Below are 15,317 nucleotides of genomic sequence, written 5' to 3' on the forward strand. Positions count from 1 at the left end.
TATTGTCCAGTGGCATCGGGAGCCTGCCAGAAAGAAAAAGAGACGGTCTGTTCTCATGAGAAATTCAGAGTGACTGGGCGTCTGCAGGTCAGGTCATTCGGTTGCATGATCTGCTTGAGTTGTTCCATCCAAACAAATTATTGAGAGAGGAAGTCTGTTCTTATTCGGTGTGCAGAAGATTCCCCTCATCTTTCTGGTTGTAATTAAAACCCCATCAACCCTGTTGTGTGCATCTGAGCCAGATTTTCAAAGCGCTATTAAGCTGTCTTCAAGCTTTGCATCCACGGCTCTGGAGCCAATTTGAAGAGCACATAAAATCCACACCCAAGACATGAAAACGACAGATAGGCAGGGGTGAGAATCCCCCCACTGGATGTGCATCCTTTTCCATCCACAAGTCAAATGAGGGGGAACTATTAACCTCGTCCTCACCCTCAAGGAGGGTCTGAAAAAGTCAATGGGTCTTGCTTTGGATGGAAGAACTTGGTTTTTCTTGCAATCTCAGGAAAGAGTTCCTTTGCATTCTTCTGGGCACTGGGGCTCCAAGCCTGATGGTTGGGCCCTTCGGTTTCCCAGATGTCAGTTTCTGTTCTCTATCTCGATGGCTCCCAAAGTGGGGTGCCTTGGCTAGTAGCATCAGCATCACTGGGAATTTGTTCAAGAATGAATCTAGCTGGTCTGTAACACGTTATAGAACATATAACAGGTCCAAATAACCACAAATGTATGAGATAATGTGGGGTATGCAACATGGTGTATTCCTTGCTTGTGTAGCCACAGTTCCTAGCCTAGGGGCTGACCTTTAGGACACTTGACCAAACATTTAGGGAAAGGAGGGAGGGAAGGGTATACTCACAAACTGGAAAGAACCTGGAATTTTATTTTTCACAGAGACATGCTGAAAGGATGGATTCCAGGGTAGAGACGAGATGCGGCTAACAATCAGAGTGGGCTTATGAAGACAGCATGTTAACAATGAGAAAATTGCTGTGCTTATCGCACAGAATGTGCCGAGTTAAAATAATGGCAATCTGTGTTTAAAATATATAAAAGTTAATGTGAGTGCATAAAAATAAGCCACATGTTGCTGGAGCCTGATTTGAGGCATGGAGAATGGAACTTTGCCCCCTAAAGACTCTGAAGATTGACTGTGAGAAGATGCCCAGAAAGGGTGAATGCACCATATTAGTGGGTCACAAAATTTGGGGTGCACAAGAATCCCTGGGGATCCTGATAAAATTCAGATTCTGATGGGACAGGTCTGGGGTGGAGCCTGAGATTATATATTTCTGACCCGCTCCCTGGTGATGCTGAGGCTGCTGGTCTGGACCACACTTGGAATGGCTGGGCTGGTGAGAAGGTCAGAAAGAACGAAGAGACACAAAAAGAGGCATTTAGTCTAGAAGGGATGGCTCATGTCTCAGGAAGTGGCATTTCCATCTATTTCAGAATTGGAAGAAGAAGGAAGTGTACCAGCACTTCCATTGGAGATGGAGGTTTTGGGTGGGAGAGAGGTTGGTGTATTGGAAACATTCAGTGGTCCATCCCATGTGCCTGAGGGTCCCTTTAACAAGTTATGTACATGCCTTCCTTGACTTACCTGCACTTTGCTTCTCCAAGCCAAGACTCTGCAGAGATCTGTCCTTCATACCCTGGAGCTGTTCACCTCACCTCCAGAGACGGGCAAAGTAACTTCAGCCCTCAGCCAAAGACGTACCTTCCTCCAGTGAGAACAGACTCTGAGATGTAACTTACTTTATGATAGACAGATAGATAGAAGATAGATAGATAGATCGATAGATAGATAGCTGGATGGATGGATGGATGGATGGACGGATGGATGGGTAGATGGGTAGATGGATAGGATAGATAGATGGATGGATGGATGGATATTTAGGTAGGTAGGTAGGTAGGGAGGTAGATAGATAGACAGACAGACAGACAGATAGATAGATAGATAGATAGATAGATAGATAGACAGATTTAAAACTCAGATATAGAAAGTTTCTCCTGACTATTTGTTGGTTGACACACATGTCAATCATCTCAATGATGGGTCCAATGTTTCCCATTTTTACTGGCCAGTTGAGATGCTGTTTTACCTACATGGCCATCGATTTTGTTGTTGCTGTTTCCATCATGACCCACATGCCAAGAACCACAGCAGAAGTTCTCAAGGCAATGCTAATGATCGTTCACCACAGAATAGACATAGCACACTGCTATATAAAGTGGAGATCTTCTTTCTGCCCTCTTGGGTTCAAAATCCAGCTCTGCTTCTTCTGAGGTGCTCAACCTACTGCTAGTTGCTTCCTCTCCCCAAACTTGGGCTTGGGGTCAAGTGGCTAATTAGATCTCCAGTGCTATCTGGAGGATTATAGAATTTCGTGTAAAATATCTAGCTCAGCACCTAGCCAAGCCCAAGATACTCAGTAAAGAGTGATTAATATTGCTAGTAATAATAAGGAAAATTCCAGCACATGCCCACTCAATTTGATCTGACAGACACACGACATTCTCTCTGCATTAACTTTGGGAAAACCTGCTGCAAGTTGATGTTAGACGCCAGTAAAATGCTGAGGACCATATTTTAACTCTCCTGTTTTCATTTCAGATCCTGTCTGAGGACATAATGGAGGAGGAAAGAGAGCAGAGAGTCTGCAGTTGTTGGGACCTCAGTTCCGATTGAAGATCTGCAGCTCATGGCTGTGCAGCTTGGACAGGAATGAACCAATGTCACCAACGTGGGTAGTGGCAGAGCTGAGGTGTAGCAGGTCTGATTCCAGATGGCCAGCTTTCGACAGCTGTGTATATCACCTGGCCTCTGAGAGTCCTTATCCCCACCTGGAAAATGGACGAACAATATCGCTTTCACCAGGCTTTCCTGGAAATCTAGATCAAGCATTAGCACGGTGTTCACCCAGTGTCAGCCCCTCAGCTCTTGAGTTGCCTTTCTATTTCCTTGATTTGATAACTCTGCTCTTCTTGCTCATTGTTCTTACTGGTTTTTCAATGACCTTTGACCAAAAGCAATATATTCTGTGTCCCGATCTTTTTTGGTCAGTGCCTCTTCCAAAGAATACAATTTACAAATGAACAAAAAACTTTATTTCTACATTGCCCAAAGAATAAATCTACTATTTGATTTGTTACAAAATATTACATACAGCACTGATCTGGGTTTCAAACTTCTCCTTAAAGTCGACAACGTACACTGCAATCTTAATTTCATGAACACACACCTTTGCAAGTATTTATATGTATTCTTTTTATTATTTTTTGGTCTTACTAATACTAGTCTATCAGTTTAGTCACAGAATTCCCTCTGTCACGCCAAACGTCTCCCTTATCCCATGTTAATCTGTCCATGCTCTGTTGCACAACTGTTGTTTAAATGTTTCTGGGTCCCTGGTGGATGTGGCTTCCGTTATTACTCATCATTCTACTCTCATGATAAAATGAGAAAATTATAATGGACGGTTTTCCAAAACTGATGGCAGGACTTCTCGTTCTGCCTGACCTTCCTTCATGTTGCCATGGTTACAGCCACGGAAAAATAAAATAAAGATTCGACAGACTGCAACTGCCTACATGCATAATTCATCCTGCTCCTGACTTTCCTGGTGCGTTTATTGCCGTTTCGGCTCCAGCGTGATTCATCCTATAGGCATGTGGAAAGAGCTTTAGTGAGCTTTCGGTAGAAGTGCAAGCTTTCATGTGCTCCACCCTCAGCACCAAAGCTGTTCACCGAGCCTGGACGGGCCCAGCTTTCTTTATTTATCCTGGCAAATCGGATGGCAGTCGGCCATTGTAAGGTTGGCGGGAAGACTGTATCGAGATCAATTAAACTTTTAGACTAATGAGAATTCCATTCACCTCATTGATCATCAAGCATTTGAGACTACTAAAACCGTCCATTCTGGGTCTTCTCTCTCTTGCCCGGGGCCCTGGTTTTGCAAAGGAAATATGTGATTTTTTTTCCCTCCCCCGAATATTTTCTCTGGCTGGTTTCCGAGGTTCAGAGCAGTGGCAGTTGAGCGCCTGAATCACGGCCTCATGCTGAGAGGGAAGTCTGCGTCCCAGAGTTGACTTTATGCCTCTAAGAGTCTTTCTTGCTGACACCTGGTGGGGGGAAAGCTCTGTTTTCGGGCAGCCCTGTGGAGGGCAGGGATGCCCTCAGGTTCCACGGGGCAGCCACATGTGCAACAAGTCACCCTGGGTCTTCAACATTCCAGCACGTAGCTTTGCCTGCCAGATGGGACCTTGTCCCTGGCCCACAATTCTGGGTAGACTTTATAAGCCTTGTTACAAGGGGCAGGCTCTCTTCGTTAGTGCTTTATTGCCTCCATTTGGGCTGAGAAACGGAGGTTTTGTAGGAGGCTAATAAACCTTTCACGGATCTGCAGCCAGCACATCCTTGGGGTGGTAAGGATGGTCTCCTCAAATCAAAATCAAAATTCCCGGTTTACCTCCATTGATGCCTCGCCCTGAATCTGCACATTCTTCTTGTGCCAGCTACAGTTTGATTTTTGCCCTGATACTCCCGCTTTCTCAGAAGTCAACCTACCACCAATTCCTTCATTTTATCTCTTTTGCTTAGAGCATATTAATAAAGGGCTAACGGTCCAAAAGAGTTAAACCTTAAAATAATGGGATAGATACAGTTTATAAATTATAAAAATGTAATTGTTTCTGAATCTGGGGATACTGAGAGCACATCTAGTTATTTCTATTTGTCCAGTACTTTCCATTCACCGTCTAGAAAACAGCATCAACTTTTAACTTCCTCACTCTTGTTGAAGGAGATGCGTTAAGCTTAGTCACTTGGATCCAAGTATTTTTTAATATTGATAGTTCCTGCTTTATAGGCAACCACCCACCAAATCCTAGAGAATCTTCGCCTCATATTTCCCAATTGTCTTTCCCCCTTTCTATTTTCACTCAGACCTCACAAATCTAACCTTCACTGGACAATAATCCTTGTACAAATTATGACAATCACCTCTGAGCTAATGGGAGCCCAATTAATTTTTACCCTTGAGCATCAATCCAACTCACCATGCCTCTATTAATTTTCATGAAATTCCTTACTGGTTAAATACTCTATGGTATGTGGTGGAAAACAAAGAAACAAACAAAAAACCCTACAATTGTTCCATATGGACTGTCCAATTTATCCCAATATGGAACATACGTCACAACATAGCACCATGGGCTGCCATCTGTGGTTGACCAAATGTCACCATCCTTGAATGGTCCTTCTTCTAAGAGTCTTTTCTCATCCGACTCTATTCCCTTTTTACAACTCTCTTAATGACCTCTGCTAATGAGAATTTAGTAGGTGGTTTACTGTGTCATTGGGGTCACTGTAATGCCTGTCTCATTTCCTCCACTAAACCATGAATCATTTTCAATAGTAGGTCTTTATTAAATATAGGATGATGTAAATGAATGAAACCAATATACACATAACAACATTGAATTATCATATCTCTCCTTGTTAAGAACTCCACACAAGATTGACTATCCTTGGAGCTCTGCAGCCAAGAGTAAAGGTTGGGTCTCAAAAGAAAACTCAATTCATAAACAGGTTGGCCTGATATTTCATCAGCTATTTTAACAGCAAACACAATAAAAAGGGCACTTCTGTTCCATAAAGCTAACATAAGCAACACTTGATAAAGCAAAACCTGTTGCTACCTAAACACACACGGATGCAGAATTTGGGTGGGAAGTGAGAGAATGTGAATTATTCCAAGTTATGCTTTTGTTTGGTTTCTTTTCCAACCATGTGGAACTCATTAGTTTTCTTTTCCATGGAGCTGCCTGCTACACAGAAAGAATGATTTATCTGGAAACCAAAACGACCAGAATTGGCGGTAGGTTGACTTGTGAGAAAGCGAACCTGGGAAGCCTTGACGAGGAGAATCTTTCAGAAGAGATGGTAGGTTCTGAGGGTCTACTGTATGTTCCACTATAAACGCTGTATCTGTTCTTTTGATCTCAGATCTCTTCCATATGAGTGAATCTTTGTTATTCCATTCGGAGGCATGGATGTTCTTACCGAAGAGGATTCTGTTTATTGTGGTAAGCTATCCAAAAATAAAAAGCAGCCTCTCTCTATTTGATGTAGGTTGTCCAGTTAGGAAACAATTGTTTATATATTTGGGTAGATTGAGAGTCCTGGAAAGTGACGAGGTCAAAGCTGATGCACCATTTCCTTAGGGAAACCTTGGAATTCCAGGTTTGGCACACATCTGTTTCACAAACTCTGATAGCATCTCACTTTTCTTTATAAAACTTATCCTAACTGTTTTAAGCTGATCATCATGTAGTTCTTTATTTAATTTTTGCCTCCCTTTTGGACACTTTTATTATGCTCTTTTCACATTGTATGGCATGCAGAATATACTCAAAAGTATTTATTGAATGAAGGCACGAATGAGATAACATATATGATAAGTGAGGTGCAAAGCATAGCGGTTCTCAAAAAAAACCTCTCTGATTTGTAGTGTCTTCCAATTTCCACGGTGTAAATATTCCACCATCGTTGATTTCAAGCTACCCAGGGTTGAACAGGTGGCTCAAAGATTTCCTGGATATTTGACAGTCGGCTCCTCAGAGCCATGATGAGCCACTCCAGTGCATGGCTCATCCAGAACTGTGTGGGAAAGGCCTTTATCAGTTTCAACACCCCTTCTCAACAAAGGAACAAGCTTAGTAAATCTGATGCACATTCGCTTTATGTTGCCTGGTGCAGATTTTCTTCAGTAGAAAAGTCTGTGTTTCTTCTTAGAGCATCTGCCAGAAGCAGCACCAGAGTTCTGAGAGTTACTTAAGAGAGGCTGCTCCAGACACATTTTCCTTCTGTAAGAATCAGAAATGCTGCCCACGATTGCTTTGGAGCCTATAGCCAGTACAATAGAACAAGAAAAGTAAATAAGAGATACATCTATTGGAGAAGAGAATAAGCCATCGTTTTCCACAGACAATAGGATCACTTAAGTAGCTCAGCTAAAAAGGACATAGACAAAGGAGACCTCCATGAGAAGATTTAGGAAAAGTGTTTGAGACCTCTCTGAAGGTCAGAGGTCTGACCTCTACAAAGAAAACATCAGAGTGTTTCTGATAGATGTAGAAGGATGGAGGTCAGCTCGTGTCCTTGCGTGGTAAGACACAATCTTATAAAGCACAAACACTGCAAAACTAATTCATATGTTTAAAAAATTCCGGTTGAAATATCAATGACTTTTTGTTATGAAATTTTAGTAAGTGAAGTTTATTTCAAGGCAAAAACTGTGTAAGAATACATATGACATATGGAATATATTAAGAATCTTGCACCATCATAATAAATTATGCTACAGTAGGCCACCACACAGAAACCCACTCAGGTATTTACCGTAAGTGGAATTTCTGTCACTGGGGAAATGACAAATTAATAGATGATATTAGATTAATTGTTTTAATATTCAGGTCAAGAAAGTGAGATTTTTCACCTCATACCAAGTGAATTGCAAATGTTCTGAGTTTGAATATTTAAAAATGAAAAATATTATAAGCGCTAGTAAGGGAATATGTAATCTCGGAATAAAGAAAGGCTGGCTACAAACATGAAAAGGGTGGAAAAAATGAGACACAGCTACAGTTTTAAAACTTCCATACTTCCCCAAAATGCAGTTCTATAAACAAAATGGAAAGAAAAGTGACTGTAAAAAAAAAAAGTATTTGCTATATTTTGGACAAGTATTAATGCCTTATTGTGCATTGGCCATTTTTAGGACGTGTTAATCTCTTGTTATGTAAATTATTCTTATTACTCAAATAATGAACTCTAAATAGCTCAAGAGAAATGTGGAAACAAGCTAATAAATAAAATTCCTTCATGAAACAGTCAAGTGATGTAGTTTGACTATTAATTAAAACACATAAAAGATAGAAAGGACATACCCCTCTCTGGGTATCAAATTAGGAGTTGTTAAAATGATGGAATACTTGGACAGAAAGTGTGGCGGTTTCGTATTGTCATATGCCAGTGTAGTGGCAATAGAAACGGGAAGCTCTTTTTGGAAGGCCCTTCCAAACTGTTTGGCAAAAGCCTTCAACATGTTCTCACCCTTCACTGTAGCAATAATACACCTCAGAACTTCAGAGATTTACGGCAGATTCTTTGCAGAGATGGCCAAAAATGTGAAACCATCTAGATGTCCACCAAGATAGGATTAAACACTTTATGGCACATGCTTTTAATGGGATCTCAGTCCGACTAAATGGCATTGAAATACGCAAATCATATATTGTTGTGTGGAACATAAATGAGCTTTGAACGATATGGTTTGGCATATAAATAGGACTGAAATTACATATGTGTATATGTTTGCAAATACACTTACCAAAAGCTAAACATATTCAGAGTATTTATCTTTGAGTAACGGGATTGGGAATAATTTTCATTGATTCACTTTTTTTCTATATTTCTTATATCTTGTTATTTACGACATTTATAATATGAGACAAAGGTTTTTATGGAAACTCATATAATACAAGCTTTATGTGTGAAAACATTAGAAACTTGATCTTTCTCTCCCAAATGGCCCCTGATATGCCTTCCTTCTGGTCAATTCGTCTGTCACTCCGGCAACTGGCCTCATGGTGGGTGGCCTTTTCTGCACTTTTCTGGTTTCTGCTGGAAGGATGTCAAGAAAGATTATTTTTCCCCATTTTGAAATGTACTAAATGCAGTGTTTTCTGTAGGAAAAAAATCTCAGTGGTTATTAGTTTTTTTTTATTAGTTTAAGTCTTGGCTTCACAAAAGTGTCGTTTTCCAGAATCAACAATAAGAAAATGAAACTGCAGTAGATACTAATTCAGTTCTCTGAAAATTGTGTTTTTAGTCTCTTTCTTTAGCTATTTATTTAAAATAGACCTCTACCTCCTACCATCGTCCGGAAAGAAAAACAGAAAAGAGCTTTTACACATGATCTATTTTTATAATCCTTTCGAGCCAAATCCTGGAGCAGATTATCAACTCCAACATCTCAAATCTGGACCCAGAAAATATATCCTTAAAGTATTTTGACATATTTCACAAAAACTTATAGAACATAAAATAATAAGAAGGGACTGCATGAGCCTTCATGTCCTATGTGAAATCTCTTAGGTTTTTTGTTTTTTATTATTGCTTTTAACTTCATGTTGCCAAGCCTTAATGAAAAATAATCAGTTTTTTTCCTTCTAAAGGGACATGTCTGCATTTTCTGTTTCATAAGAGAAAATTGAATGCAGTTTTCACTAACAATATTTCATGACTCCCAAACCTCTTTATAACGTTTTAAATACTAAAATATACTTTGCTCGTTCTATCTCTTACATGATAAAGAGGGCCTCGGAGTGTGGGCATCTGGAAGGGAGCATTGTAGAAAATTTCAGCATATGCCATGTTTAATAATCCAGCTGAAATATTGGGCTGGACTTCACGCAGTCTTTCTCTGCCACTTACACATGGGAAGAACTAGGGGTGGCCAGAAAACCCCATGAGCTCTAGTTCTTTGATTTAGAGTAAAGAATTAACACTTAAAGTCCTGTTTTATATTTTAAATTGCAGTATATATGAGAGATTTAGAAAATTACAACTCATGTAAAAATTTGAGTTACGCTGTCATTCCTCAAGACACTACTACTAATTTTTTTTTTCCATTTCCATGAGAAGTCCTCCAGAAGTATTATCTCATTTAAACATCACAATGCGTTCACGGATTAATGTCTCATGTGAGACTAAGCTGTGGGTAAAATAAGCCTCAGACTTGCAGGAGTGTGACACCAAAAGACTGGTTTCCTATTTTCAAGAGCAAGAGTGTTTTCCAGAGCCATGGTGGCCGTAAGAAGAAAGAAGTTAGGAGACGGTAGCACAATAGAGGACCACAGGGAGCCCACGTCATGTGTTCTGTATCTGTGGTGATTCAGGCACTCAGGTTCCTCCCATCTTGCAGCTTCCCCATCCCCTAGTGCCTTTTAATCTCTGTATTCGGTGGGGGATGGGAAAAGAGAGATGGAAAAGGCATCTCTGCTTCTTCACCATCTTAGCCAGGAAGGTACACACATCATTGGTAATAATTGGCCACATGACCCCATCTCAAGGCAAAGGAGCCTGGGAAATGTAGTTTCCACCTGGGAGGCTGTGCCCTGCCAATATTCTGCATCACAGCAGCAGGTGCGTGAGGCCTGGGGGATGGCTAACCGCTTCCGTGAAATTCCACTGGTGGCAACATTTCGCAGGTGAGAGACTCTGTAACTGGGAGCCAGATTTAGATCCAGGCTACCGTGCGGTAAGATTGCTTTTTAAAAATACGTTTTCTATGTGCTACAATGAGAGTGATGTACCAAGCAAAATATTATTATTTTAAATTTTGTATTCATTTGTATATATTTTATGTTTATATATTATATACTATACCTATCTACCTCTATTTACTTATTTATTTATCTATCATCCATTTATCATCTATCATCTGTCTATCATCTATCATCTCTATTATCTATCAATCAATCTATGTATCTCTCTGTCATTTCTATCTACTGTCTACTTATCTATCTATCATATCTATCTATCCATCCCTTTATCTATGTATCTATCATCTCTCTATCATTTCTATCTACTGTCTACCTCTCTATCTATCATATCTATCTATCCACTCCTTTATCTATGTATCTGTCATCTCTCTATCTCTACTCTGTTCTCCTGTTTACAGCCTCACTACTTTGCCCTCTTATCTCAATACCTATCTGACAGTCCAGCCTGGGGAGACATTCCTTTCACATAACCAAAAAGCCTCATGGAGAGTTTTCTACAACAAAACTGATCTCTATCTTTCAGGTGATTTATGCCATCCTAATAGGTGGTGGGCACAGATGCATGCCTTTTTAAATAGGACCTTTGACCTTGGTCCCATCATCCACATGTTATCTCAGTGGTTCTCCCAGTAATCCTAGAAGGTGAGTGGTTGCCATGTGATATATAAGGAAATGGAAGCTCATGTAGATGACACATGGGTTCCCACAGCTGTGAAGGGGCAGGACCTAAATTCAAGTCCACATCTCATCTATTCCAAGCCTTGTTTGCTCTGCCATATTCTAACAAGCCTCACGGTTGAGCGGAGCCCGTCGTGGCACACAGGTTGATTCTGATTCTGCTACATGGCTTTGGATGGGCAAATCACAGCTGAAGTTGGATGGTGTAAGATCGGACTGTATCATCTCTAAGAACCCATCCCCAGAATTCAACTCTTCCAAGAGATTGTGAAGCTTGAACGGAGAGAGCATGTGAAAGTGCTCTGGAAACCATAGCTATTTTAAAAGCTGGAAGAATAATAGCAATAAGTGTGGAAACAGCAATGCAGACTAATGGAGTGGGTCAGGCTCCGTTCTAGGCACTTTATTCTCTGTCTTCACAATGACCCTATGAGGTGGGTGTGCAGTAAGTTTCCTCTGTCTCCCAAGTCTTGGAACAGAGGCATAGAGAGCTTAAACAATATACACCAAGGTCCTAATGTCTGTTTAGGAAGGTGCCCTACAACATGGTGGAAATAGGCACATTAGGCTGCCCCAAAGAGCATTGAACCATAAAGAAACCCACAGCGGACCATGGTATAGATTCGCCAAACCACCTGAGGGAGCCAGCACTAAGCCCTCCTCTGGTGCATCTCGATCTTGACGCAGATCACTGGGGCTTCTGTCTCAGAGATTCTGGTTTAGTTACTCAGAGATATGGGTTGGTGTAGTGGGTTGAATGGTGGCCCCCCAAAATATATGCCCACACCCTAACCCCTGGGAACCTGCAAAGGAGACCTTGTCTAGAAAAAGGCTTTTGGCAGATGTAATGATGTGAAGGATCTGAGATGAGATCACCCTGGATGAGGGTGGCCCTAAATCCAATGACAGTGTCCTTACAAGAGACAGAAGGAGAGAAAGACACAGACACAGAGGTGAAGCCACCTGAAGACAGAGGCAGAGATGGGAGGGATGCAGCCACCAGCCAAGGGATGGCTGGAGCCCCAGAAGCTGGAAGAGGCAGGAAGGACCCTCCTCTGGAGCTTCCGGTGGGATCGCAGCCCTGCGACGCCTTTATCTCAGACACCTGGTCTCCAGAACTGGGGGAGGATGAATTTCAACTGTTTTAAGCACCCTAGTTTATGGTAATTCGTTATGGCGGCCCCAGGAAATGAACACACCAGGACATGAGAAAATTTTAATCTCCCTGGGTAATTGCGACATGAAGCCAAGGACGAGAATCACTGCCTATTATGTCATAACAAGGTTAAACTAAAGAAGACCGTCCCGAAGGAGGCTGAACAGCTAGACATTCAGGATGGAGTTAAATGACCTTTGGGGTCCCCCCACCCTCCTGTGCAACCTCAGGTCCTCCTGGCATCCAGGCACTCACCACACTGCCTGTCCGCGGTTTGGTCTCACACGACAAAAAGTGCAGAAAAAGCTGCTGCAGGGCGCAGCATCTTGCATTTTGAAATCAGTAGCAGGGTAGGGGCATCCCTCATGAGGTCTAGAGTCCAGTCCAACTTCCTTGGAATAAGAGCTGTGTTTGCAATGACAAATGAAATTTTATAGAGAATAGCCTGGTCTGGGTGTTGTTTTCCAGTAAGGACCTGGGAACCATCAAAGAGTGACAATTGACTGCTAGCTAAAAATTCTGCTTGTGCACAAAGATTTACAAGCGCATAGGCCAGATGTTAGAAGCTGGCAATCTAGGGGGTAAGAAAACTATCTTTTAGTTAGTATATTATTTACAAATCATACTAGAACCATATGTGGTTCCAATTAATGATCTTCTCTGATCATATGTGCCCCTCTTCTGAGCAAACTGGTTTAAAGGCCTCTTAGTGTCACAAAGTACTTAAATGCCTCTCCTCGGTACTATCTCTACCAGAAAATTTTACATCTTTGCATTCATTTATCAGGGCTGCTGTAGCCAATTACCCCACAGTGGGAGGCCGCAACAGCAAGAATTCATCCTCCCACGTCCTGGAGCCCCGAGTTTGGGATGAAGGGTCGCAGGGCCACGCTCCCTCTGGAGGCTCCCGGGGAGGGTCCTTCCTGCCTCTTCCGCTTCTGGGGCTCCAGACGTCCCTTAGCTGAGGGCCGCATGCCTCCCGTCTCTGCCTCCGTCTTCACGTGGCTTCTCCTCTGTGTCTGCATCTCTCCTCTTCTGTCTCTTATAAGGACATCTGTCATTGGATTCAGGGCCAGTCTCATGCAGGATGACCTCACCTCAGATTCTTCACTTCATCACATCTGCAAAGACCCTGTTTCCAAATAAGGTCACATTCTGAGACTCCAGGTCAACAAGACTCTTTTCCAGGACACTCTTCAACCAACTACAATATCTTACCATTTTCAATCAACTAGGAGACTCTTTTTTTGACTCTAGTCCAAATATGTCTGTTGCTTTTGAGCTGTCACTAGACCCTAGGTCTCCTTGCTTGAGGCTGGAACTTTCCTTGCAGTGTTTTGCTGCCAAGGGAGCAGTCTTTCCGTCCTATCCATCTCATTCTGCCCAGGAATCCCTCTTTCTCAGCCCAGTAAAAATCCCTTCTCAGTCGCAAAAACATCCCTTACCCTTCCGTCCGATGTGGACTTTGACTCCCCTGGAACTCAAAATACTCCTTGAAAGACTTTAATGCTTCTGAAGGTCTCAGCCATGAATTAACCAGACTTGCATGCTTGTTTTGCATCCTTTGAGAAGACAGTATACGCAGACCATCATACGCCTCTTCATGTCATGCTACCTTGCCTACATCAGGATGTGGCAGGTCCTCAAGAATGTACATTGAGTCCACCCACAAACGTTTGTCGTCAGTCTTTAACCTACATGAACCCAGAACAATGGGTCAATGAGATGATGTACCATTTTTTCCCAGGAGAAATTGCACAGAGGAGTATCTAACAGAGTATTTCTGTACACCTAGGTTACTCTACCACGCTGGCTTTCATTTTCTGCATCCATACACAGAGGCAGGCAGTCCAAACAGGCATGTTTCTAAGACTCCTTGCTGCATTTGTTGATCTCGCACAGTGATTTCCCACCAGGGAGGATTCTGCATTCCAGCGGGCATGTGGCAATGTCTGGATACATTTTCGGTTGTCAAATTGAGGGGGAGGAGGGTGGAATGGGATACTGGTATGGAGCGGGTGGAAGCTGGGGATGCTGGTCAACACCCTACAGTGCACAGAACACCCCACCAGAGAGAGTCATCCAGCTCCAAATGTCATAGTGTCGAGGTTGAGAAGCCCTGACCTAGCATGAGAGACTCTGTGTATAACTATCTATCTATCAATCATCTAGCTATCTAGCTATCATCTATCACCTATCTAATCACATTTAGCTATCTCATCTATCATCTATCTAGCTATCATTTACCTATCTGTCTATCCTTTCCATCATCTATCTGCCTATCATTTATCTATCATCTATGGCAGTGATTCTCAAGTAGGGGTGATTCTGCACTCCCCCCAAGGGAGACATGTGGCAACATCTGGAGCCATTTTTTCATTGTCACAGCTGGAGGAGAGGATGCCACCGGCCTCTAGTGGGTATGGCCCAGGGATGCTGCTCAACACCCTACAACGCACAGCACAGCCTTCACCACAGAGTCATCCAGTCCCAATGTCACGAGCGCTAATGTTGGGGAACCCTGCTCTAGCTGAACGGCTTGTCTACGGAGCGTGAACTCCTCAAGCATCACGTGTATCCTCCTCATCTGGGTGTTCCCAGCTCCCGTCCTGGTACCTGGCACACGGTAAGGACTGTGTTGATCTACTTAAGCAAATAAGTGGATTAATCAGTGGTAGAGGATGTGTACTTCCCACAGAGCTGTGAAAAGCCAAGCATTCTTCTGTTTCAGTGACCAATATCCTTTAAAGATCAACAGCACTAGGTTTCTCTCAATGCTGGCAGTCATCTTCTTCCCAAATATTTATCTTGAGTTTGCTTAATTTCTTCCTCTCAGAGGAGGCAAAGGAATGGCAGTTTTTGCATCTTTGAGGAATGCTGGTACATGTACCCTGGATGGCTCTTTCCTAAAGAAAATTTCCTGAAGGATTGCTGGGGCACCACTTCTTCCTCCTCAACTTAGAACTGTCACCAGAGGGGACCGAGGGGTCCCACCCTGCCTTCCTGTCTGTCAAATAGGTTGGAGCCACTGCCTCAGACTACTTCCTTGCCTGTTAAAAACTTGTAGGGGACAGAATAATTCAAAGGTGGTGGATAAAAGCAGATTTCAAACACTGTTATTTAAACCCAAATT

The sequence above is a fragment of the Equus asinus genome, chromosome X, assembly GCF_041296235.1.
Source record: "Equus asinus isolate D_3611 breed Donkey chromosome X, EquAss-T2T_v2, whole genome shotgun sequence".
Taxonomy (NCBI): Eukaryota; Metazoa; Chordata; class Mammalia; order Perissodactyla; family Equidae; genus Equus; species Equus asinus.